This window comes from Calonectris borealis, chromosome 3 (genome assembly GCF_964195595.1).
Source record: "Calonectris borealis chromosome 3, bCalBor7.hap1.2, whole genome shotgun sequence".
Lineage (NCBI taxonomy): Eukaryota > Metazoa > Chordata > Aves > Procellariiformes > Procellariidae > Calonectris > Calonectris borealis.
In genome coordinates, this window is record NC_134314.1 from 17,957,810 (window position 1) to 17,983,092 (window position 25,283).

The window sequence follows — 25,283 nt, forward strand, 5'->3', positions numbered from 1 at the left end:
CGCAATCTCAGAATATTAGGTATAGTGATTTTGTAAATATTTGGTGTGAGCTGTTCACAGAGGTGAATATTTGTATAGTGGGTTAAAAGACTTTCAAGCATGATTGTATTGTTCTTCATAGTAGCCTGTAGGAAATAGCAAGTAGGGGAGATGCATAATACCTAGATAATAGATAAGCAATCCCTTTGCAAATATTGAGGAAGCAATTGCAACACAATGCAATACATCCATATCCCAGGCTGCCTTTAAACAACTATTCTGCCTGAGTTGGGAATAAAGAGGTCTAAAGTGCATTGAATAGTTAAAAAGCTCTTTCCAAGAAAGGATGAGATCAGTTGTCAGTAGGTGTCCCAGACACAGAGAATACCCAACTTCTTTAGCATCTGTCCTCAGAGACTCGGAGTAAGTGCATCTTCCTCACCAGCACTGAGGATTTGTCTGTCCCTCCCCCCTGCCCTCCGCTGCTCTCTGAGGGGCGAGGCAACATCTTTGCTACGCAGGAGAGCTTGGTTTTAACCAACTTGGAAACTCTGCTGCCTGGAGAGGAGGAGTCATACTGTGTCTCAGAGACGGCATGTGTGATCTCTTGAGGATGCTGATCACATTTCCTCTTCATAACTGCCTGCTGCCAAAGGGCATGCAGAAAACCTTGGTAGAAACCATCCATTTGGTGTGCGAGACTGCCACAGCGGCCTGCCGCAGCAGGACTTACTAACCAGGACTTGAAACTCATCTGGGCTTTGGTCTCAGTTCCACATTTTTACTGCAGCGGCTGTTGTGTCACGGCCCAGTATCACTTCACAGGATGGGGTCCTGTCTGAATTCAGAGGGACCAGAGAGGCCCGTAGGTAGCGTGGTGTTTGTCTTTGCTCTGTATGTCCTGCTCGAACAGTTAACATTGTGTTAGGTGGTAGAAACTTTAGTTAACTTGAAAGCTAAGGCGTGGACAAATGGATGGGCTGACTCTGACTCAGCAGCTGTTTTTCATGGGTAGGTAAAACAAAGTCATTGTGGGAAGGGTATTCTTTTGCATAATCTACTATAGAAGTTCCATATGTTTTTTCTTTGCAGTGTTTCTTTGCAGATGTTATTTCTTCTTGCATTTCTTTCTATTTCTATACAAACAGATTTTTTTTTCCCAAATTGCCCTAAGTATTTTAAGGATGTTGTACATGCTCATCAAGTGCTCCTTTATTCTTCGTGGGACTGTTGTCATTCATCCCAGCACAGGTTTGGATGCACCCATGGTAATGTTTCTGAAAAACTGTGCTGGTGGAGCTGTCACTGTGCCTTGCAGTTGTCTAGCCCTCCGGAATCAAAAGTGTAGAAGGAATATCCTCAGACTTGGACCTTTGTATCCTTAAATATGACAGACTTAAAGATGTCAGGATTAAAGACATGTTTGTTTACTAGTCCCACTAATAATGGATACTTCTGAGTTAATTTACCCATAAGAAGCACATGTGTCCTACCAGTATTTTTTGTTGCTCCTTTTCCAAATGAGTAACAAATACATCTCGAGAATCACGATGGTGCACCTTACTGCACTCAGCACAGACAAGAACACTTTTTCCCAGGAACTAATCCAGCACAGATGCTGTCACCTAGTTATACTGCAACATTTAGTTGAGGTATCAGTGACTATGTGTGTCCCCACATCTCCCAGGGGGTTGTCTCATACCCAGTTGGAGCACCCCCATAAGACAACCATAAATTGTTGCTCACTTGTACAGTGTGTCTTCTATTACTGGAGACACTGTGAAATATTTGTGTCATATGAGAATAAGAAAGCTCACCGTTTCTGCTTCAAAGCAGTTCCTGATTCTCTATGACATGGTCTTATGCTCCATCTACCTTTAGACGGCTTTACTTTGAATAGCAGGTCTGTGTTTGATGCCAGTTTGGTAGAGCAGCCCTACAGTCATTGTTTATGTAGAAGGAACACTGTACTCAAGGATCTGAGTGATGGCTGAGTGACATTCACAGGATGTAAAAAAGAACTTGGGAATGGCACTGTCTGTGTCAGACCAATGTCCAGCTGCCCAGGTGTTCTGTCTCCAAAAGCAGAAACAGGAGATGTTATTGAGGAAGGCCGTACTAGCCTGGCCACCTTCTGCGGTCCATTCCCCTTGACTTCCCTAGCACCCAGAACAGTTTTATTAGGGATGTTAGAGTGTAGCCCTGCTTAGCCCTTTCAGTATCTGTTTATGGACTCTTGGTCCGTCAAGTTATCTCATTTTTTTTTATGATCTTACAGATGCCGTCTCCCTCCACAGCCTTCTGCATCAGCAAGTTCCAGAAGTTCACTAGGTGCTGTGTAAAGAAGTACTTTTACCCTTTTTAAATCAATCTCCTACTAGTTTTATCAAGTGACCCCTAGTTCTAGTATTGCAAAAGTTGTTGAAGAGTTCTGCTTTCAGCTTTTCTACCACCTTTGTGATTCTACAAAATATTTCCTCCCTCAACTACCTCCTCTCCAAATTGGAGCCCTAGTCTTTTTTAGTTGCTCATTCCTTCTTAGAGCAACTGCTCTATCCCTTGGATTGCTTTAGTTGCCATTCTCTGGACATGCAATAACTCTACTACATCCAACTTGAGATGCAGGGACCAGAACTGTGAAGGTACTCAAGATTTGAGAGGGATACCACAGACAGTTTCTCTAAGACGACTCTTTAGTTACTTGCCCCATAAATCCACTGTAACTCTGATCCTGAGCCGTTGTCCGTTTTTAAGCCATACTGCTTCCCTCTAAGTTACGGAGTTGGATGGATGTTATTCTAAGGTGCAGGAGGGGGATCGTCTCTGCTTTCCAATCCAAAATGCTAGAGTCTACCAGGACACAGTGTTGACTCATACAAAAAAAAGTATTGGGATACATGCAGACAGGAAGTGGAATACATATTGACAAACCATCTCAAAAACCTACACTAACTGTAAGTAACTAACTATTCTCTTTAGTCAGTATGGCTAACCTTGGACATATGCGTCTATAATGATACCTGGTTTTATAGATCATATCTGTTCAAGTACATTATTATTATGAGAAAGACATAGTTTTCCAATAAAGCTACCTCATGTTGTCATATCAAGGCATATACATATTCATTGCAGATAGCGTATTACAAAATAAACTTTCTCATATTTATTCTTAAACAAATATCGAACCACTGCCATTAAAGTTCAGATCCATACTTCTGATGAACTGAAGGAAACTGTTACAACATAGTTGCCATTAACACAATCTCTCTTTAGCAATTTTTTGTATTGATGGATTTACCATTTTGTGGTTAAAAAATTTTTAATCCTGGAATATTTCTAAAACCACTTTCTGATAGAAATCAGAGAAGTTGAAGTTCATCTTGTACATCACTACTTTGGACAGCTCTATCTGGAGAAAAATAAATATAGCAGATATAAATTAAAAGAAAAGGGGACGAAACAATCTGAGCTGGAAAGAGAAGAGTGCAAGTTTATTTTATTTCCTTGGTTGTGTAGGAGTCTTGTTAACCAGTATGTAATGCATAGTCATGTAATAAAACATGCTAGACATTAAAAGGCAAAAACCCAGTTCACAGATGTTGTAACGTTATGAGATAATTTTAGGGAGTGAATGGGGTGAAAAGGCTGGATTTGTTAGAGAGGAAAATACCTATGGAGGCCTTTTCTGTGAGCAATACCATGACTTCATTACCATGTCAATTCTGGGAAAAGGCTCTGATTTAACACAGCAGTTGGCTGGATCCATATGGAGCTGATGAACCTCTGAATGAATAGTGAATGGAAAAACTGCTGGAATCTGCCTTCAGCTTTGTTCCCAGGATGACCAATGTAAAAGGCCTAAGAGCAATACTGCACAGATGGTGTAAAAAGGTAAGAAATCTGCAGGGTTTAGTTTACTTTTTCTTACCCTACAGTGTTTGGGGTTTTATTTTTTTAACCATATTTCAGTTTCTCCAGCTCTATTTGCTTAAATGTCTTAACTCACAAAAAAATGTAAAAAAAAGAAAAGCTTTCGGGAAATGAAATTAATTCAAAAAACATATGTAGCAGTAAACATTTACATAAAAATACAATTTAAAATGTTGAATTTTGTATGGTATAGAAGTAATTGAAAGCATAATTAAGAAATCTGGAAAAAAGAGCTATTTAAAAGTTTAACAAAGAACTTTGGAATTACTTCTTCAATTCACCCTATGTTGTGGGAATATGCAGATGTTCACATTTACACAGTCATGTATGTCCACTAGGGTTACATGCTTTTATAGTCTGAAGCATCATCACAAGTGCCAATACAGTAAATCAAAAGACTCTCTGGCATTATCTAGTTTCCTTTCTGGCTTTAAAAGTTAGAACAGATGTCACAAGAGAGGACAAAATGGATTTTACCCACCGAGAGGAGCTTTTCTTGCCATCATTAATAGGAGGCTCCTTGAAATGCTAATGTACACAGTTTGTGTTGCCGGGTTTGCATAGAGATGGTGGGAAACAGCTCTGATCCCAACAAAACCTTTTGTTATTAATCAAGAAAATCTGCTCTTCTAAAACAGCAAAGCACTGAAATGGTGTGGCTACTTGCAATGCGGAGATCTCTATAGCAATCTCCAATGAACAAAAATGTAATAAAAACTGCTCGGCAGTTCTACGAGAGACGGCACATGTAGCAATTTATTTGCAATGATTTTGCATACACCTTCTACTTTCCTTTGTCATTTCAGCATGGATATTTATAGTGGAAAGATTACAGTGGTTCTGTATTTTTTCTGAATCTCCACTCTTTAAAATCTTGTTTCATCTCATAGCAAATCTAAAAAGCAAGCTTGGGGCAGAAAGAACTTTGAAAAGCAAGCTTTTCTTCTTGAAAAAAATCTATCACAGAGCATGAGTTTCTGTTTGATTTGATGTTAATACCATGTAAGATATTTTTGCTTCGTTGGAATATAGGATTATGAGATCTTGTGAGCCCTTTGTCAGTACAAACATACTCTGCAATATTAGGGCTAGTATGCTCCTCCTGTTGTAAATGGGACTTAGTAATTTTTAGTAGTCTTTAAGAGAAGAGGTTCAGACCCTGGCATTGCTTGGTGACATATGACCTCTTATTTTTAAGAAATACCAATGCAATTAAATCACAAAGTACTAACTGCTGTCAGACATTCATTGCCTTGTATAGGATGCCTCAGCAGAAGCCTTCTTTCCCAAACGTATTTGGAGTATGAATTAAAGCCAAAAATTCAGGGAAAGCCTGAATTAAAATGTAAATTCTTTGCCTGGTATTACTCATCACTGAAATCTCTGGGCCAGTCTCTGATCAGAGTTACATTACATTCCCTATCAATTTATTGTACACCCGTTCCACAACACATTAATGTGTCCTTTCACAGATTCATTGTGCTGAGACTTCAATATATGGGCACAAGAGAATGAATTAGGGATGAAGCATTAGCTCAGAGTTTAAGCCTCTTTTAATTTCCTTGCCTCTGTGGATCTAAAGTAGATACTTAACATTTTGCATTGCCATAGATTATTGCACTTTAATTTCTATTGTGTTTTTTTTTAATGATGGTAATAAGCAGATAGTAAAAATAAATAAAAATAACTTGTTACAATTCATGCAAGACGTTTGAGATGACCATTGTATAGTTATGGGATAATACAGTATATGTAGTAAATTTTATTAAAAGGGGAATGTTTATTTGTTCGTAGCTTTGTCTGATACAAATTTGGTAAAGCCAACAGGAAAGAAAGGAATGGGATAAGAGGGGATGGGGAGCTTATGTGAAAAAAAACCAAGTGAAACATCACGATAACATCACTGAGGAGCTGTTTCAGTAGTAGGAAATACTGTAACAGGCAAGCAGGGAAAACCAAAAAGCTATAAGAACAACTTTGAAGTCAGAAGTGCCTTTGGCATTGTAAGAGGTCTATAGATGAAATGACCAAGGCTATCTCTAGAGACTTCCTACAAAAGGATTATCTGTTCTCTAAGTTTCGATGTGTAGAATTTTTCCCAGTTTCCATTTTCCTTGCAACTTTACAGTTAAACTTCTGATTTCATGAAAGCTGCATTTCAGAGGGGTCCAAAGTGCCTGTACCCCTGTACCAAAGGGTCTCCACCACCTCTGCTGCTGAACACAAGACCTTGCTGCTCCTGTGAGTGTGGCCAGATTAACTTGTATGAGGTTGCACTGAAAATCCCGGTTTGCAAGGAGGGGGTACTGTTCATCCAAAATAACAAGCAACAACAACAAAAAATCCTACCGAGTGTGCTTAGTGGGACCTGCTAAGGCTTTTGTCGGGGACTAATGACTTTGACCTCACTGTCCGATCCGTCAGTGTAGAGGTAAGGATGAAGACTGTTCTTGGGAAAAATCTTGATTAAGAAGGCTGAGCTGTCCTGTGTCAACAAAATACCCTGCAAACCCCTTGTCTCAATAGCACTGACAAAGTAAAGCCATTGAGCACAAACATATTTAAGGCATATTGTCCTATGTAAGACTTGTGTCTACCTATAAAGTTTCAGTGATTTAACAAAAGGCATTTTTTTCAGAAGTACTGTACTTAAAATTGCTTCAAAACTTTGCAGAAGCTCAAATGTATGGATTTCAACCAGGCTGGAAATCTACAGTTTCACTTGTGTAGCTAAATTACAAGCTAAACTGATGTATCAGTAGTTAGAAATACATCCGTGAAGAGGTTTTCAGATAAACTGTTTTTTAAACCAGTGTAAATTCTTTGTACAGACACTAGACCTGAGGATTTTCACCAAGGATTAAATGTTAACTGACTACTTCCCTGTACGGTCCTTGCCAAATTTTGTTCTCACTTCCTCTGGTCCTGAGTAACTTCACTGCATTTGAAGTGGTTATTCTAAATTTGTCCCAGTGTAACAGACCAAAATTTAGCTTTACGAGTCTCTTGGTGATTGTCTTCTGTCGGTGTGTTTATGGATTTTTGGCTGAGAATCTGGAATAGGTGAGCAGTCCAATTCAGGTGTGAACCCTTTCCCTACACTTCCTTGTAGGGAAATCTCCTTGTCTCGGTTTTTATATACCTGAAAAATGGGTGTGAACCGATATCAAATCAGGTCTCTTCACTTGTTCCTTTGGTAGCATTTTATGGCCAGCTTAAATAGGCAAGGTGCAAGAAATCAAGTCCCATTTCCCACATGGGAATCACTGTTCCTGGCAGTAAGTGTTTATAAGATGAAATTCCTTTTTGTGGAGTAACAGTAATACTTTTAAAAGTCAGGCTGTATATGTAAATTATTTAGGGATAGATCTTCAGTGGGGTTTCTAAAACGAAGCAAGTATTTATGATATGAGGGCCTTCAAGCTTTAGAGAACCGTATATGGGCAAGCGGCAAAAAAGGTCAATCTTTTTGTATATTTAAATCAGTCTCCAAATAACTTTGAGTCTTGTATCATTTCTGCTTTCTCTGTGTCTTTTTCTTTAAACTTCCATAGTCAGGTAGCACCCTGCAAGCTGCGTTGAATCCGACACCTAGGATAGCCTTATAAACCCTGCGGACATTAAACTACTGGAAAACAGATTGGGTTGGTAAAAATAAGTGTGCATGTTCTCACAGAACCTGAGAAAATCACACCTTCACTTTGTTAAAAAAAATCTGTTTGTGCCACTCCAGTAATCACTTCATAACTGGTGGGAGAGCAGAACATATGTCTCAGAAGTGGTGGAATATAAAAGCCTCTACCTCTAATCCTATTTTCTTTAAGAGGAAAAAAAAAAGCAACAAAAACCCCCAACCTTTTCAGTATGTCATCTGTAAAATTGGTGCCAAGGGTTTTCTGCTTAAAAATCACAAATGAAATGTAAATTGCTCATGAAAGCAAAAAGAAACAGAGTTTTTTTTTTTTTAATGAGGTGTGTAATGTAGTAGGATCATGCACTAAAATGCTTGCTTGAAGTAGGAACAGAGGATATAGAGAGGAGCCCAATCCTGGCCTCCTCACTCAGGCAAACTCTTCATGTGTAGATGACTTTTACAAAATGCCTTAGCATTACTGCAACGATGTGCTGAATAACCCCTCGTCTGAAAAGGGGGAACCCTCTGAAAGCTGGGAAGTAAGGCTCATCCCTGGCACTTGCAGTTCACAGGGCACGTCCACCTATTGCAGAGGTTCTTCTCTCTTCAGTTCTAGCGAGGTACCCTGGTTAGAGCCATTGCCCCTGCATCTGCCTTCTTTTGGAAAAAATGTAGTTTAAAAACATTAGCATGGAAGGATAAATACAAACTATATTTTAGTAGAGCTGGTTTTACTCTGCTACTTGAATGTAGAAGGCTGCAGCAGCTGTCATGATACCAAAACTGCTATTCCAGAAGCATTTTGGTACCTTACCTACCAATTGGTAGCTATGCCATCCTGCTCCCTGCTTAGAAGGGCAAGGTAGCATCAAGAATTTGTGACCTGGGAGGGATGATTTATTTTGCTTAGGTGGACATTAATTTCCATTATTCCTTTGTAATTTTTCTATGGAGGTTTTGAATTCAATTCCTTGTTATCAATTTGTTTGTTGCTGTGAATTTGTTCTGCCTTCTGCCCCTTTCCTCTGTTTTAGGAAGAAACTTTGTGTGCTCCAAGTAACTGGTGATTTGAAAAGGAGTTTGCATCAGGGCAGCAAGAGTGGGGTTATAAATGGTAAAGCATTTTGTGGCGATTTCTGTGAAACTCCTTGGTTAATCCTTTTGCAGTATTATTAGCAAGCAGAGTCCCGAAGAAGTAAAGCAGTGTCAACAAGGATGTTGTGAATGGCTTTTGTAGCCCTGCTACAGCTAACGAATCCTACGTGCCTGCTGCTCCCGAAGCATTTCTTGGTTAGTTGTTTATGAGGGCTGAAATCACCTCTTTCCAAATTTACCTTTCGGACTCTGCACCAGTGTGGTAAATATTAGGTAACGGGATATTTACATAGGGGTCATTTCAATAGGGAAAGGATGGGACCTGAACATTGATCTGCTGGGGAGGGGAGGGAAAAAGAAAAAGGCTTCTTTTCTTTCAGGGGGTTGGGTGGTTAATTGGTCAGTAGCTTGAACGCTCTAATGTGTGGCAGGGCTGCTGCTTGAAATAAATCCTGAAGAAGAAATCTCAGTCTAATGCTACAAGCATAAAGAGGAGATGATGGTAATTTAAAATGTAATCAACAGGACAAATGTATCCCACTTTAACACTGTTGAAACCAGCGTGGTGACAGGTTGTGCCTGGGAGACTTTGGTTTGGCAGTGTCCAAATTAAATGTGAAAATAGAAACTAACTGCTGACATTAGGCACAGGGGTCTCGGGAAGGTTTTTTTTGTCAGGAGTCAGTTGCTCTTTCATCTTCCTTAAAAACACCCTTCCATCTCCTCCCTTCTCCCATCTTGCTGATCGGTGAGGTCAGACGACTGGAGATCCTGCCAAGCCTGTGCTAAGCCCTGGGGCTGTTCAGTGATCGGTGGGTTCCCCGAATTGCCGCCTTTCGTTCCCAGCCATGACCTCATCCTTCTGCTGGTTTCATGTAGGTTAATGCTGGGCCGTACATCTCCGAAAGGCAGCACCTCCAGCGGTATCTTGTCCTTGGCACTGTGCGGCTTCAGGCGTGACTCAGATGGATAGATGCCACTGAAGGAGTGACTTGCACCGTAAACCACACCACCCACTCTTCACCTGGGATTCTCTCCAGCTCCAGACCTCGCTCCCCTGGTACAGACCGACAAGCAGTCTAAGGCTTCAAAAAGTACTTACCTACAAAACCATGGCCTGCTAAATAAATCTCTTTCAATAGATACAGGGCGCATAGCTCTTTGATAACTTATATTGCACAGTGGGTGTTAATGGATGTACATTATGTGGAAATGGAAACATGCACATTTGCTAGGGAGTTATTTATTCAGGTAAATAAGATTTTGCTAAGCAGTACTCAGCTATGCTTAACCTTTATTAATAAAAGTAATACTTGGTGTGGTACGATTGCTTAGAATCAAGCCAAAATAGCAGCAAAAAGAGTAGGTAGAATAGATGTTGTCACGAGGATTATAGCATTTACATTCTGGTGATGATTATATATTCTAGATGCCAAATCAGATTGTATTATAAAGTTCTAAATTAAGAAAATATTGTACCTAGTTCTATGTGCCATTATTTTAAAGCATATCTGGATGAAAAATACTGGCTTTTTTTGCTTTAGAACAGCTATTGTACAGCCTTGCGCTCTGATCTTTTCTGCTTCTTTCACTTCACTTTGCCTTTGTTCTTACTCAGAACACAAGAAATAAGTCACCGATTCCTGCACACCTTGCGTACAAAGAGGACCGATTCCATATTTATCAGAGCGCCATACAGCCCTTCTTCCACTTCCCCCTCCTTTTCAGGTAAATTCTACTTAGCAGTTCATTTCTGTTTAACCTCGATGGTTTACAGTACCCTGGAAATCCTCACTAAATGCTAGTGAATAACTTAAGAAAAAAACAGTAAAGCAGAGCTGTTTGTCTTGCTGTGTCTTTAAATTTGACCTTTATTGTTTAAGTTGCATTTGGAAAAAAAAAGTGTCAAGTTGTTGAAAGATGAGTGTGCTCCGTTATGCTGTGCTGAAGGCACTAAGAAAACCCCACTGCGGCAGTACCACCAGCCAGTGTTCACAATGCTACATTTTAAATGCATATTGGAAAAACAATGATAACAAAATTAATTTCCTGCATTTAACATCCATATAGTTAAGAAAGCATAATTGCACCAAATGCCAGGATTTCTTTTCAACAGCAACCTAGTTGGCCAGTGGTTGCGATGAATCACGTTGTGGCTTGAGAATGGAAATTCGCTCGGGCTGTGCGCTGGTGCTCCCGGGCACACGGGTCCAAGCGCGGACGTGGGTGGAAGAGGGGCTTTGGAGGAACGTGGCTACCTACTCTGTCTCACCTCTTCTGCGTTTCCTCTGACTCATGCTGTTGTTTTGAGGTGGATTTCCTCTCTGCTCCCCACCTAGTATGTATTCGGAAGTTCAAACGTATATATGCTGGTTTTTCTTTCCTTCAGGCTTCTTGGCGAAGGGAGAGATCGTTTAAAGCCCAGTACCGCAGTTGCATACTGGGCTTGCAGTCAAAGCAAGTCAGGCCTGCAACAGTGGCGGTGGTACTGGAAAAAGAGGTTATTTTGCTAGGGTAAAGGGAAAAATAGAAACAAGAGGATCTCAAATAATGAAAGAAAGCTTAGTGTGCATGAAAACCTGGCACTTTTCTAAAAGACATACTGAGTCAACTGCAAACCAAGTTACTATAGTCTAGAGCTATTTGAATGACATTTGTGAATAGGTTTTTTCAATTAATTGTTGAATAAATGACTCAGAAACACATTTGCCCCTCTTTGACCAGCTTTATGTATGGTTGAATACTCTTCTCCAAATAAATTATTCATAAATTTTGAGCAATCAGTGAATAATCTATTCAAAATATTTTTTTCATTATTCAGTCCTCCATCCCATGGACTGTGGGTGAAACTCCAGCTATGTTAAAGTTAGTGAAAACATTCTGAATGACGTGACGGATGCCAGGACTTGACCCAATTAAAAGTCTTTTGAGAACTAAGCATTGCTTTTACTTATGGAACTTCAGTTTAAATATTGGTGGTAAACTTGCCTGTGAATTTGTTGATGTGCAGAAAAAAATGAGCAGGAATTACTTCAGCTTTTATTAATATAATTAATTTAAGTTATAATTTGAATCTGGGTATGTGAATGCAGAGTTAAATTGCTTTTTTTAGATTTCCACAAATCTAAAATTTCCTGCCATCTGAAGTCCCAGTTTATGATGAGTAAAGTCCTACAACAATTGTTGAAGAGGGCTCAGGTCCTGGCTAGTTTCCACTTTCGAGTATTATTAAAGCTGTTCAGGAGTACACCAGTTTTTGCATTTTTTTAAAAATTACAGCAATCTTTGAAAGTGTTCAGAGTTTGGGGTGTGCTTAACTGTTCTCTTCGGTGACCAGATAAAAATGGTTCAGATGTTTCCAAAATTCTGGCAAAAAGTGTCATTTTTTTAATTGAGAATTTATTTGCATTTTACGACCAGTTCTGGTAATTATAATACGCCAGCCTTAATTTTCCCTGGAAATATGACGTGAGTCTTCACTTCCTGTCGCAAATTTGTATTGTGTAACTCCATGCAATTAAGGCATGGCTGGCGTTATGCCATTGTTCGTGGGTGAAATGATTCCTATGTAAATACTTCATTTTGTACCGTTAATTGGCAAATGGTATAGGGTGCTTTGGGATCCATCTGGAGAAAAGTTACTGCATATGCGTATGGTCATTATTACTGTGTTCTTTCGTTCCTTTAAGATACACAACCGCTTTATTATTTGCTGAGCTTCAGGAGAGTACTTGGCACTCTACAGATATACAAGGAGAAAATGCTACTGCCCCATGGAGCCTACACTAGACTTGGCTGAGTGAGACAATAGGTATTGAGCTGTGGGAAATACACGGGTTGAATATTCATATTTCTTATTAATGGAGATTTAAAAATCTTTCTATAGCATTACGATTAAGTTGCTTTGTGGGAGAAATGCACTTGCAAGTGAATGACAAGTGAGGAGAAAAGTAACTTGGTGAATAACAAAAGAGAGAGCAAAGCCTAAAAGGGGGGCAGAAAGATGAGAATGGGAGGATTCACGTGGGGCATTTTAGAGATAGCTTGTAAGGAGGGAGGAGAGGTTGGGAAACTTGTGCTTTTTGACAGATATGATAGAGGGAGGGAAAGAAGTTGTAAAGGAAGATAAGCAGGTACAGAACAAAGCAGAGCAGTGATTTTAGGATTGCGATTTGTATTGGGAAACGTCCAGAGATTAGTGGGTTGCGTAACTGGGGAAAATGATGACTACTGATGTCTGGGAATGGAGAAAAGATGGAGAGGTGAAGATGAGTTGGTGAAGAATAAAACTGCGTAAGGTGTAGTTTCAAGAATCTATGTAATACAGGAGATTGGATATTGTTTTTGAGAAAAGAGAACTGTTTGAGATAAAGGAAATTCAGATGTTAATGTTGTGATATTGTAGGAACAGGTGATGTGAAATTTCACTGAAAGGGGAAGAAGAACTGAGATAAAAGGCTGGGTTTGGATGTGGGTAACTGAAAATGTGGCAACCATTTCAGGAGCTGCCAATTCATTAATTAACTAATTTATTAGTTGGCTTTAAACTCAGTCAGACCTTTCTCTGAAGCTGGAAGATCCAGCCAGGCCTTTTCCTTAGAAGTAAAGTAGGAAAAATCTCCTACTGAATTTTTTTTAATTCTTGATGGAAAATACTTTTTTCCTCTGTTGCTCAAAGATGTTGCTAAAACTGAAGCCCCAGATCAACAAGACATTGAGGATCCTGCGTCTTTGCCAGCACGTGTGTGGTAAGAAGGCATCTTAAAAGTAAGATACCAGACCAGAGCTTGATAGAATTGAGAACCGTTCCTGCTCTTCCTTACGTGTCTGTAGGGGTTTTGGACAAGTCACCATTTCTATGTCTCATTTCATCATACATAATAGTTTATTTCTGATTTTATTCAGCTTTTAATGTGTTCAGGACATGAGCCCTGAATATGACATTTTTGTCTTGGATTTGGCTTACCTCATCAAGAGATTGGCAGCTCCAGACTTGATTTATATCTGAAGCAATTGGAATGATGCTCTTGAGGTGTCTTTCCATCGTTATTGGCAAGATAGGGATCAAAGGGTGACTGTATTCCAACTGGATACCTCACAGAGATGCCTACGTTGTATAGGGTCAGTTCAGATCTTAATGTGTCTGTGCAATGCAAAGCATAAATGGGAATACAGTCTTGGGGCGTTTACGTTCCACAACCTTCATTTAACTTTTCTTTATTGCCTGCATATGGAGTCAGGTCTGAAAGCTCTGAATTATGGGTGATCTGAAGGGGATGCTATTCTCTTGAACTTGGACACTACACTGGTTGTGATATCTAAGTTAGCCATATACAGGTTGAATATGATCCCATATCAAAACAAAAATGTTACTGATATAGTATGGTAATCTGAAGATTCAAAATTAAAAAGACAGGCTATTGAAATTGTTATCAGATGTTGTGTCTGAAATACCTCCACTTTTCTCTAGAGAGAAAAAGGGTTGGCTGTGGCAGTTGCATGGTATCAGTTGTCAAATAACCTTTTAGCAGAAACCGCTGTATAAAGTCTCTTTCTGATGTGAGGGCCCACACATAAGACTTTTTGTAAATACAGAAAACAACATTAATCTTAGCAGTAAACTGCATCTTGTGTAAGTAGACTGTGTAGATTGATGTGGGATGCTTAAACAAATTAGAAGAACTGTTTAAAGTATGCAGTTAAATTCAGTTAATATTGTGTTGATTAATGGTAGGTTTTTTCATGTATCAGATCATTTTGCACTAATTCAGTACAACTGTGTCTGCCTAATAACAATCAATAGTAAATTATTTCCTGCTTAAATATCAATTGAAAATCAGTGATTTCCTGCTTCCAACTGCACTTAGTGTCAATCATTACACATGGCGCCGCTCAACACAAGTGATTTGTCTATTAACCACTTAACATATATATTTATATTTAAGTCTGGTTTCACCAGGCTAGACTCTGAGACATTATTTATGTTGAATTGTACACGACTAGTCTCGGTGCAATAGTCTCAGTCCAAATGAAGATGCCATTCTACTAGAGTGAGCATCTCTGGACCTGGCCCATGACTTAATGGATCAATGATTAGAACAACCCTGAAAGGTTTTTTTACTCCTTAGTAGATGAATTAAGTGTATGAAACGCAAATCTACTTTAATGATTTCATTCTGTGTTTGAGGAATATCAAGCCTCTTACTGGAAAAGGTGACTGTGTCAAAAATGTGGCAAAGAGATGCTGGTGAATGAAAGGAAGAGTTGGAAGTATTTTTCATGACTGCTTTTTCTTGTGATGCTGTGTTATTTTGCTTCCAGTCCATTTCTTTTTGTGAAAGATGAACCAAAATGGCAGAATAGGCACAAGGCATACATGAGGTGACATTCTGGGCTGGAAAACCATCTTGCAGTGCTGCACAGTACATCATCCCTCTTTCCATATGTCTTTGCGTGCTAGTGAGGATGTGTAGGTGTTGAAGTAGGAGGCACTACCTGAATCATCTGAGGGAGAAGTAAATTGCTTGGGTAGGCAATCGCCCATCATCCTGTCTGCAGGTAGACAGGTACCCTACTTTTCAAGTGCTCAGTTGGCTGCGTGTTGAGAAATGTATTTCTTTTACCTGGCTTTGTTTTCAATTTCAGAACCCCCTCTCCTAGATGATTACAGTCTTCGAGCAGATCTCTTTGTTAGTCTCAAGCAAGACAGATGCTTTGGCTTGAGCTGGTAATAGTGCTGTTTGGGGACTGACAAGCTGGGCGAATTTGCAGTGTGGTTGTATACATCCTCTTCAGTCACCAGTGCTGTGTGTTTAACTTCTCAATATGTTCCATCTGTGGTAGCTAACGTGGGTATGGAATTTATGACTGCAAAGACTATAACATACCACAATACAGGAGTGCCTCTTGAGCTGAAATGATGTTTTTAATCAGTACATTAAATGTTGTAGTTGATTGACAGATGGCTTTTTCTGTTTTCTGGAATGAATGTACTCTAACTTAATTGTAACAGGGATATCACATCTTGTATAACACCTTTCATGCTAACAGGTATTACAGAATTTTAAAATCCATGTGCAAGGAACACTTCGTGCACCATGGAAATGCAACCACCTAGGGTAAAATGCAGAGAATTTAGGTAGAGAGAATGTAATTACTCATGCTGGAATTTGGCCAGCACACTGAGATTAAAACCCCTAATCTCACAAAGAGTACCATGGGATCTCTAATGACCACAAATGGTCAGATCACAATTTTATGTCTCTGCCTATAATGCTTTACTACAACAAGGGTATTTTCAGTTGTATAGTGCATTCATTATAATTATGCAGCTAATTTTATTCTCATTGTAATTTCCAATAATAAAGTTACAAAAGTGCCACTAAAATGTACGAACAAAATGGTATGGCATGACATTATGTTAAATACATTTTTGGGGCGTATTCTGCTCTCATTTATATTGGTATCTTTCTTTGAAGCCAATGGAATTCCTCCAGATTTGCGCTGGAATAACTGACAACAGAAGTTGTCTTTCCAAGAGAGCATTTTTATGCACATATATTGTAGATATGTTTGAAAAGTTAAATATTTATATTCTGTCCAAATGTAGGAAAGTCTCTCTTCTTTTATTTTTAAAACCATAAAATTGTTAACAGACCCATGAAAAAAGAATATTACAGCTCTATGTCTGTTGGTTAACCTTCACCACAAAAATTGATCTGTGGGAATTTCTCACAGTGTAACATACTGTATCCAATTCCATAGTTATTACTGTAAACCTATTAGTGCCACCTGGGTTTGCATATCCGCAATGCTGTCCAAGTGAAGACAGATTAGCTCTATCACATGTTGTGCCAGAGGGAGAGCCTCACGAGGAGTCTGCCCTCAGGGAGAAAAAAAAGGGCTCAGACCCTTAATGAGAATACAGTGCTTTATAATAGCATTTGGTGGCCTAGAGATTTTCTGTCAAGTCATTTCAAATTAAATTGGCAGCCTTGCAATGTTCAGCCCGTATGAGTTTTTGTGCGGCGTATATTGTTAATGTTGAACCAATTCTCACATAAGATCAACAGAACATACAAAGGCAATGTTTGCATTGGTCACTCTTTTTAAAGTCTGGGCCTTTATAAGCGACCAAAAAATGCTTTTTCCAGAGCAAAATTTAACTTTGGGCTGAATTATTCATGTGTAAATTCAGACAATTTATTTGTGAAATTATTTGTAAATAATTACACTTTTCTATATAGTCTGATAACAAAATTAGTACCAGTCTAGTAGTGAACTGAATGACTTTGTTACCAATTAATGTGACTCCACTCCTACTCCCTCAGGCTGACTCCCACTGAAAGGGTGCAGAATTTGCCCCTGAGAACTCCATTTATTTCTGATACGTCCAGGACTTTCCTTTTTTAAAATGTAACATTTATGTGATATTTTAGTCTTCTAGTGTCTGAAAATTTAAAAAGCAGATGATACTTGAAGATAAATTGCTATCATCATGCAGGAAGTTTTTTCCTTAAGATTTTCCCACACTTTTCATTCAGAGCTCAGCCTGAAAACACACATTGGTATCCTCTTTTTGTGAGTATTGATGGATTATTTTGGGGGAGACTGGGGCCCACATAGGGGGGGTAGTAGGTAGGTAAGTCAAAAAGTAGGTAAGTACCATGTTCGATGGAATTCAGGAAGAGCTGGGCAGCTGGATAGCTATAAGGATCCCAGTTTGCATTTCCAATTATGCAGAGTCTTAAGAATACCTGCAGGATTTTGAAAGTTCATAAGCTCTGTTACATTTAATGATAAGGGAAGTAGTTTGCAATTTCTAAGTGTAGAGCATTAGCTGTAACTAGCGCAAGGTAATGTTAGATGAAAGTTTGCTTTCTAGCTGAGCAATAGGTTTTGTAGAGAGGAAAGTCTAACGCACTGAAATGAGTGAAGAAAGGGGCTATTTCTGTGTTTTTGGGGCCACAGGTTATCTTAGTCCATTCTTGTACCGATATTAGATGAAAAAATTAGTCGTGTATTAGTAAAAGCAGTCTTTGCTTTTATTAGGGAGCATGTATTTTCCACATTTTTCCTGGAAGGCTACCTGGATCTTCCATCTCATGTTCCGTATGTGCACATTTGTAAATCAGGCATGAGTGATTACTTTTGTTAGAGTTATCTAAGTAAAACTGAAGCACCACAGTCAGGAAACAAGTTTGTATTTCCCTTTTTATTTAATATAATCCTTGTTTTGGGATACAGTCCAATACTGTGATTTTATAATATCCCCTACCCTCTGTATTCTCTTTTGTGATGACAGAAAATCTTCATAATGTGATCACATTCTTATATGTAACTGTAAAAAGAAAAATCCAAATCTTGCTTCTCCAAATTAAGAGGAGTAGGTCCACTGCATTTGGTAAGAGGTTTACACTGCCAGAGCCAGCATGACTTGATCCTCTGCGGTGTAAGCTTATTTTTTCCTCTCTGCTAAATGTGTAGTCTTATTTCAGTGGTCAGAATTTAGCTCAATTTTCTTAATTTGCAACACTGGACTGAATTAATCTGTGCTGCAATTCCATTGACCTCTTTGGAGTTCCTAATAATTGGATTTGACCTAATACACTTTTCACTGAGTGCTATCTTGCTTTTCAGGGGGGCTAACACAGTAACCATTTTCTATTTCTGCACTCAAACATCACCATCCTTTCTTTTTTTTCTTTTAATTCCTCCTAGAGAAAGGAGAGAAGACAAAGTGCTGCTGTAAACAGTGCTAAATAACTAAAGGGTATCCACAATTGCCTAGAAACCTCACTTCATTAGTTTGTGTTGAAATCAATAGTAAAATTCCTACTGACGTTAGGATAGCGGGAATTTTGCCGCTGTTGCATCTGGTTATTTTCACAGTCAACTGTCCTTCCGTAAAAGTGGGGTTCAGCTCACATAAAGGTGATACCCTGAAGGGTCCTGTTTCTTTCCGTTGACAGTAGAGGAGTCTTAGGTGATTAACTCCAAAATAGCTACAATTAGAGAAAAAAAAGCCTAAGTTAAACGTTAAAGTGCCTTGCTACTATCTGTAGCGGTGCCTTTGAAGTTCAAAAGCTGGGAGTCAAATTCTTCGGTGTGCCTTGAACAAGCAGCGTCTGATACGGGAAGGTGGATAAAGCCGGGCGTCTCTCTGAGGCTGCCTGAACTGGCTTAAGCGGGATATTTTGGCCTGAACTCATCTATCGCCATTTCATATGGTGAATCTTGGTAACGGAGCAAGAGGATGCCTGAGCCTTTCTCTGTGAAATTCTTGATCTTGATTCTGTGTCTGGATCTCGAAATGATGATGTATGCATTAAAGTTTACTATGTGCAGGCAACACTGGGGTTAGATAAAATGCTCATGTGCGAAGAGGTTTTTTTTGTGTGTAAGTATTTGCAGCTTTGGGGCTTTAAGAAACAAATGCACACTGGCAGCATCAGTGAACTTGAGTCTGTGTTTCTGAGAAATAATTGGCCTAGGAAGACATTATATTGAATAGGATTCTGAGAGCCTAATTTGAAATTTATTTTTATATGCCAGACTCAAATATGTGTTTAATAGATCATACGAGTTATAGTCAATTGATTTGACAAGTTATTATTAAGATTTGAAATACTGGGCCTAATTCTATACTTTCCTAAAACTTGTGCAGTCTTACTTAAACCATATAAGATGCTTGTCAGGTGTTATTTCCATTTTACACAAGCATCAGTGTTCGTTTGTTGTGAAGAACCTGGAAATCGAGGCCCTAGTAGTGACGTGCCTTGCATCCGACGCAGTACAGATTGCGTGTCCCCATTAGCGAGCAGTGCAGACCTACAGCAACACTTCTGCAGAAGGGAACTGCCGGTGCTCTGGACCTGGTGCCCATGCTGTGCACCAGGAGGGTGCTTCAGGCTGATGCTAGTCTAGCCCCGTGGACTGAATGTCAGTAATCTAAGTGAGTAAATTAGGGCTCTTGGGAACACATCTTTCTGGTTTGGCTCTGAGACCACCCTGCAGTGTGAGCTCAAGTGCAGTAAATGGGGATGATTGGGAGGTTCGACTCAAAAGGGTCCTTGTGATCTCAGCTAAAGCAGTAATATAGATGCACTCATATGGAGTGATTTGTGCATGAGAGTTGCTCACTTCATTAAGTGACTGCTTCTAAATCTTTATTTGCTTTTCTCAAGACTTTGTATTTAATTCTTCTGCCATCACCAACCTGGAAGAGCCAATGCAGGTGTGTGGTTCCTGAGAGCATCGACCAAAGATTTCTAGCTCTCTGGTCTTGTTGTAGAAGTGTATCAGCCTGAGCAGATTAGCAGTGATGATACGGTAGCAGCTGTGTGATCTGAATGTCCTTACTGAGTAGGCTTTGATTGGCCAGTCAGCATAGTAGTGTATTTTAAATCATTTTTTTCTCCTTGTGAGGTGTATTGGTATGCCTTGGTTCACTGAACACATCCCTGAACACATCACCCTTGAATATCACAAATACATACAGCGCATGGATCGCAATGAGACTTGTGGTACTTATATAGATGCAAACCAGGAAGAACCACAAGGTGGAAAATAAATTTGAAACTGTATCTCGCTGAGGAGTGGTTCTGCAACTAAAAAAAAATCCAGTATAGAAACTAGATCCAAACACATTGCTGATTATTCCTCTGCAATTCTCCCTTAAAACTTCTGATGGTCTTTAAACAGTTGTACTAATGTTTCAAAAGAAACGTAATTTTACAGAGTGACTTGTCTGGGAATAGAATGAGATGGAACATCTGTCCTTCTGAACTGTTGGAATTGCTTGGCTGAAGCAAATGCAAGATGAAAAAAATGGAGATAAAAAGACAGTTTAAAAAAATAGGACTTGTTAATCTTTTCTCTAAAACACATACTAAACTTTTCAAGTTAAATTTACTCATACTATTTCCTGCTATTTTATACTACTACATCTTCCCACATAACAACTGAGTTAAAAAAGGAAAAAAGTAAAACTGGTTTCATTACTGAGATAACAGCATATGCTAGGACAATTGAAAAAGTCTGATGCATTTTCTGATCACAAAATACCGTTTCATTTTTTAAAATGATGTGAAGGAAAACATTTAATGATCTAGACTCTTGTATCACACGGTCAGCATCTTAGCTAATTATTGTGGTGGTCCTTATTTTGTTCTAAGCTGGGGTTCTAGAAAACATACCGGAATAAACAACCATTAAGCCTTCCATGCCAGAAAGCACTTTAAGGCTCGTAAAAGGTAACATTGTCTTTTTAAAATGTTTTCAGCAGCCAGTAATCTATTTTCATGGTGTTCTGTAAACCCTATTATCAGGGCTGCGGATTCCTACACATGACCAGTCTTCAGTCGTGAACAAAAATGGCATCTAAATCCCAAGTGACACTCTTAAGTACTTGGCAGCAGAAGGGCTCTTCTGAGGAAGATTAAGTTAATGGAAGCATTTGGGTAACATCTGCATGACTCTTCGTCCTGGTATGGCCAACTCACACTGCCGCAACACGTGACGGAGGATTTCTTTGATTATCACTTAAGAACAAAACTGGCTGAAGTTCCCTTCCAGGCATTCGTCAGACTGTAATGTATGTGTGAGAGTATATAGGTGGTGTAAACAGGCGTAGTTATAAAGGGTGGCCCGTACGGACTTCGAAGAGGACTTAATAAAAATCAGATTACTCGTTTAATGAAAAGTAAAAGAAATTGGGGGAAGATTTGTTGTTGTAGCTGCTCTTTATTTGTCTTATTTACAGCAAGACGTACTGTCTTTTCCAGTTGAGTGCTGCCGCAGGCATACAGAGCCTCGTTAATACAGGCGATTAATGCACTTGCCCTTCACCTCAGTTGACCTGGTTTAAATCTGTTATTTTGTTACAAGTTAGAGGAGTTTATTGGCCTTTCTTTAGCCCCTAGCTGGTGCCTTTCCACCTCGTAAAACCACTTCACAATTTGGCGTAAGTGCTGTTTTCTGGTGTGAAAGGACCCAGGGTTGCAGCAGCAGGGAAGAGGCAGGTCACGGCTGAGGGACGTCTGCGCAGGGGAGAGGGGAACCTCATCCGGGGACGGCCTGCGTTGGGTTTTGCAGACTCCCATTTGAAATCAGGGAGATCCTTGCTTGTCCGCATAGCGCAGCCTGGGTTTCCATGCCTAGGTTGAACAGAAATTACCTGTTTTTTTTCTGTAGACTAATGTTAAAAGAAGAAGGATGAGGGGAACATGAAGCAATTATACTAGTATTGAATGGCACAATTTATATTTGTGTTGAGATTTGCTGACAGTAAGGACCTGGCAGAGTGGAATAGAAGTCTTAATTTCTTTGAAAAGGTTTTTATTCTCTACTGGTTATTCCCAGCCTTTCAAGCCTCCTTTCCTGCAAAGTCCAACACTGCCATTATCAAGAGGTGATTTTCATCAACAGCTACGGGGGGAACCTATAGACCAATGCAAGCTCCATAGAAGTGCCTCCTCCTCTTTATTTCATATCTGGCTAATTGACTAACTATTCCAACATTTGGAATAAAAGGTGACAAATTATTGCAAGTTTGAAATGAGATCCATCCTAAGAAAAGAGAAGAAGCTCAGAAATAATTTTTTTCCCATTGAAAAGGAGTGTTTTAGAGGAAATTGGCATTTTCCAGAAGAAAGCCTTGGAAACTGAATTTGGAATTTGTGTATATGAACAGAACACTCAGCATTTTGGGCAGTGATACAGAAAAATTTGAAGAACATAAACCAGCCTTTCAGAGTTTAACAGGAAAGAAACAAAAATGAAGGCAAAAAATTTGACGTGGCCGAACTCTGCTATCAAGTTACCATTCAGGTCTGAGCGCTAGAGAAGTGTAATTCAGATCTATCTGCTGAAATTTGCTTTTTCCTTAGCTTCAAATTCTAACATCACCATAACAGAAGTCAACTAGTTGTTAGTAATTTCCAATACCTTATTTCCAGAAAGTACTCATTTTCTCCAAGGTATGTTTTCCTAGAATTTCCCCAGATTTTGTTTAGGTAAAGGAGTAGTTTTTCACTGCAATTACTTTTTCTTTAATCTCTTTCAAAGGAAAGGTATTGGCAGGCAAAGATTGGTTTTGCCTTTGAATGATGTTTTGTGTTTTAGGATGTGGTAGACATCCACTATAGAACAGCACCCTGGTTTCAGATGTTCTTTCCTTTTTGTTGCTGGTTTTTTTTTTTTTTTTTTTTTTTTTTAATAACGCTGTTGCCCTGGCAGTGCCATTTGGAAAGAGACAGTGAGAATCTGCTTCAGGGCAGCTTAAAGTAAAGAGCTTTCATTGGGTTAAATTAACCTGCTAGCCTTTGTAATAGGAATGAAGAGGAGCTCTGGGGTGGGGGCAGCTACCTCCTTCAGAGGGATGGTAGCAACCAGCTGAAGGGGGGACCCTCTAACAGCAGTTTCTTCAACGAGCAATTGACCAGCGCTTGTAAAGATTTTCAGTGTTTATACCTAGAAGTTGCTCCCACTAATGACACTGTTTAATGTGTCATCAAATTGCAGTGCTTCTCTGGGTGGTAGGGCTCTGGATAGATCACAGGGCCATGGGTTTTCCAATTAAATGTGCAGTGAATTAAGGAGTTTACATTTCTTGAGAATGAACAGATGAGTAGACGAGTCTTCTTATGAACTGGTTTAGTAAAAAAAAAACCACCCAGACTGTATTAATAGCAGATTTTATTTTGTAAACTTTACTAAACTTCTGATCCAACTGACCTACCCACTTCAGCGACTGGACAGAAAGACAAGAAAACTCTGTTGTTAAACCAGAGCCTGTTCATCACATTCACAGCAGTGTCAGTGTGGAAGCAAAGCGTCTGTCTGGGGAAGTTGGGTGAGGAGGGAGGTGTGAGAGTCGGTGGGGCTTGTTGTGAAGCCAGACCCTCTCTGTCACAGCCACAGTCTCAGCCCCAGCTCATAATCTGCACTTCTGTGGGGTGAAGTGTAAAATCTCAACTGAGTTTCTAGACCTTTAGTTTGGTGAATGAAATGTAATAATTTATGAGCCGCGAACGCCAGTGTCTGGCAATACTGTGTGTTGGCATTGGCCTGAACACCTTGCAGATGAGCTTAAATGGTTGCTGTTATATAAAAATGCTGAAGACCTGTCATGAACTAGAGGATGTTCATTAAAAAACAACACCAACCTTGTTAATCTGTCAAAAGCTACCTTAAAACTGGTGCTTTTCAGTTGCTGATGGAATATGTTCCTTGGGCCAGATCCGCAGATGCTGCGGACAGTTGTGCTGAAGTCAAGCAAGCGATGGTAGTTTGCAGCAGCTGACACTTTGGGTGCTTGGGGGAGCATACCTGTGTTGTATGTGGCCTGGATATTTATTGTAGGGCTGGGTTGCATGCAGGGGATCTGATAGTGATGTGCCAAAAGGAGAAAGGAAATTCTCTTTCCGTGGAGTGCTGTCAAAATCCTGCTTTTGTACTTTGAATCATTGGGGCGGTAGCTGTTAGGCTTGCAATTGTTTAAAGATGTCATAAATATTCCTGATATTCTGTTAAATGCAGTCTGCTTCGATTACCAAACCTTGCTTGAGTATTGCACTCAGGAGGGTAACGATAATATTGATTTACCTACGTATTGTGTGTAGTATATCAGTGTTATCAGGCGTGACTTTATTTTAGTAGAAACTTTACAATACAAATCTAATCTGATAGTTTTATATGATCTCTGGCTCTGGATGTTGGAAATAGGTTGCGGCTTGTGTTGTAATGATTTTGTTTAACACAGCACATGGCTTTTCAAAAGGGCTAACTTTTACTCAGGGTTTTGTTCTTACCCACGAATGGCCATTTTAATGATGACTCACAAGAAACTGTTTGAAATGTTTCAGAAACCTTTTGCCCTAACTTTGATGTTCTTGTTTGAAGGTCACTCTTTTAGAGGCAGCGAGCTGTGTCGTACTGGCTGAAGGATTCTGGAAACTTGCTGCGGAACAGGATTCAGAGTGGTTTAGGAGCAGAAAACATCTTCTTTTACTTGCTGCCTGTTGAGAAGCTACCCTGCTGTAACTCCTTTCTTGCTGCTACTCCTAATATACCTGCAAGGGAGAGGAAACCTTTGCTACAAGTCCTTCAGCAGAGAGCGGATCCACGGGGGACTCGGTTACATGGTGTGGTCTGGGGCCCAGTTTAACTTCGCTTCATCTTTCCAGCAGTCCCAGAACTCTTCAAAAATGTGGGTGGAGATCCATTACACATGCTTACTATGGTTACTCGCCATGAAAAACAGTATGAACGGCCAACACAGACTCTAGGTGGTGGATCAGGATTAATCATAATAGACCCAGGGGCAGAGGATTGGCAAGATACCACGAGAAATGGTTGTACATCCATCCCCTTGAACATCGTTTCCTCCCATGGGGGACAGGCAGTGCCTCCATCTTCTGCTTCCAGCTATCATAAACCATGATCTGCTGTATGCCCGTGTCCTTTTGTCTGCAGAAAAAGGGTGCACGACATAACCCTCTGGTAGAGCAGACTTAGAAATTTTGGGTTTTTGAAAGCTTTCAGGGAAAAATAATGAAGATAGAAGCCTGTCCTTCAAATTCAGTTGCGTTTAATAGGAACAGCTTTTAGAGGGATTGCATGTTTGTGAGCACACTTGCCTAAA

The 25,283-nt window shown here is 39.6% G+C and overlaps 1 long non-coding RNA gene across 1 annotated transcript in view; it reads left to right on the forward strand.

Annotated features, from left to right (window-relative positions):
- The first annotated feature begins 9,484 nt into the window (after positions 1–9,484).
- Positions 9,485–25,283, forward strand: part of LOC142081316 (uncharacterized) — a 70,097-nt gene continuing 54,298 nt past the window's right edge. The window contains exons 1-4 of the long non-coding RNA XR_012673302.1: positions 9,485–9,732; positions 10,257–10,366; positions 12,362–12,449; positions 13,317–13,386. This is a non-coding gene — a long non-coding RNA (uncharacterized LOC142081316). The remainder of the gene's footprint in view (positions 9,733–10,256; positions 10,367–12,361; positions 12,450–13,316; positions 13,387–25,283) is intronic.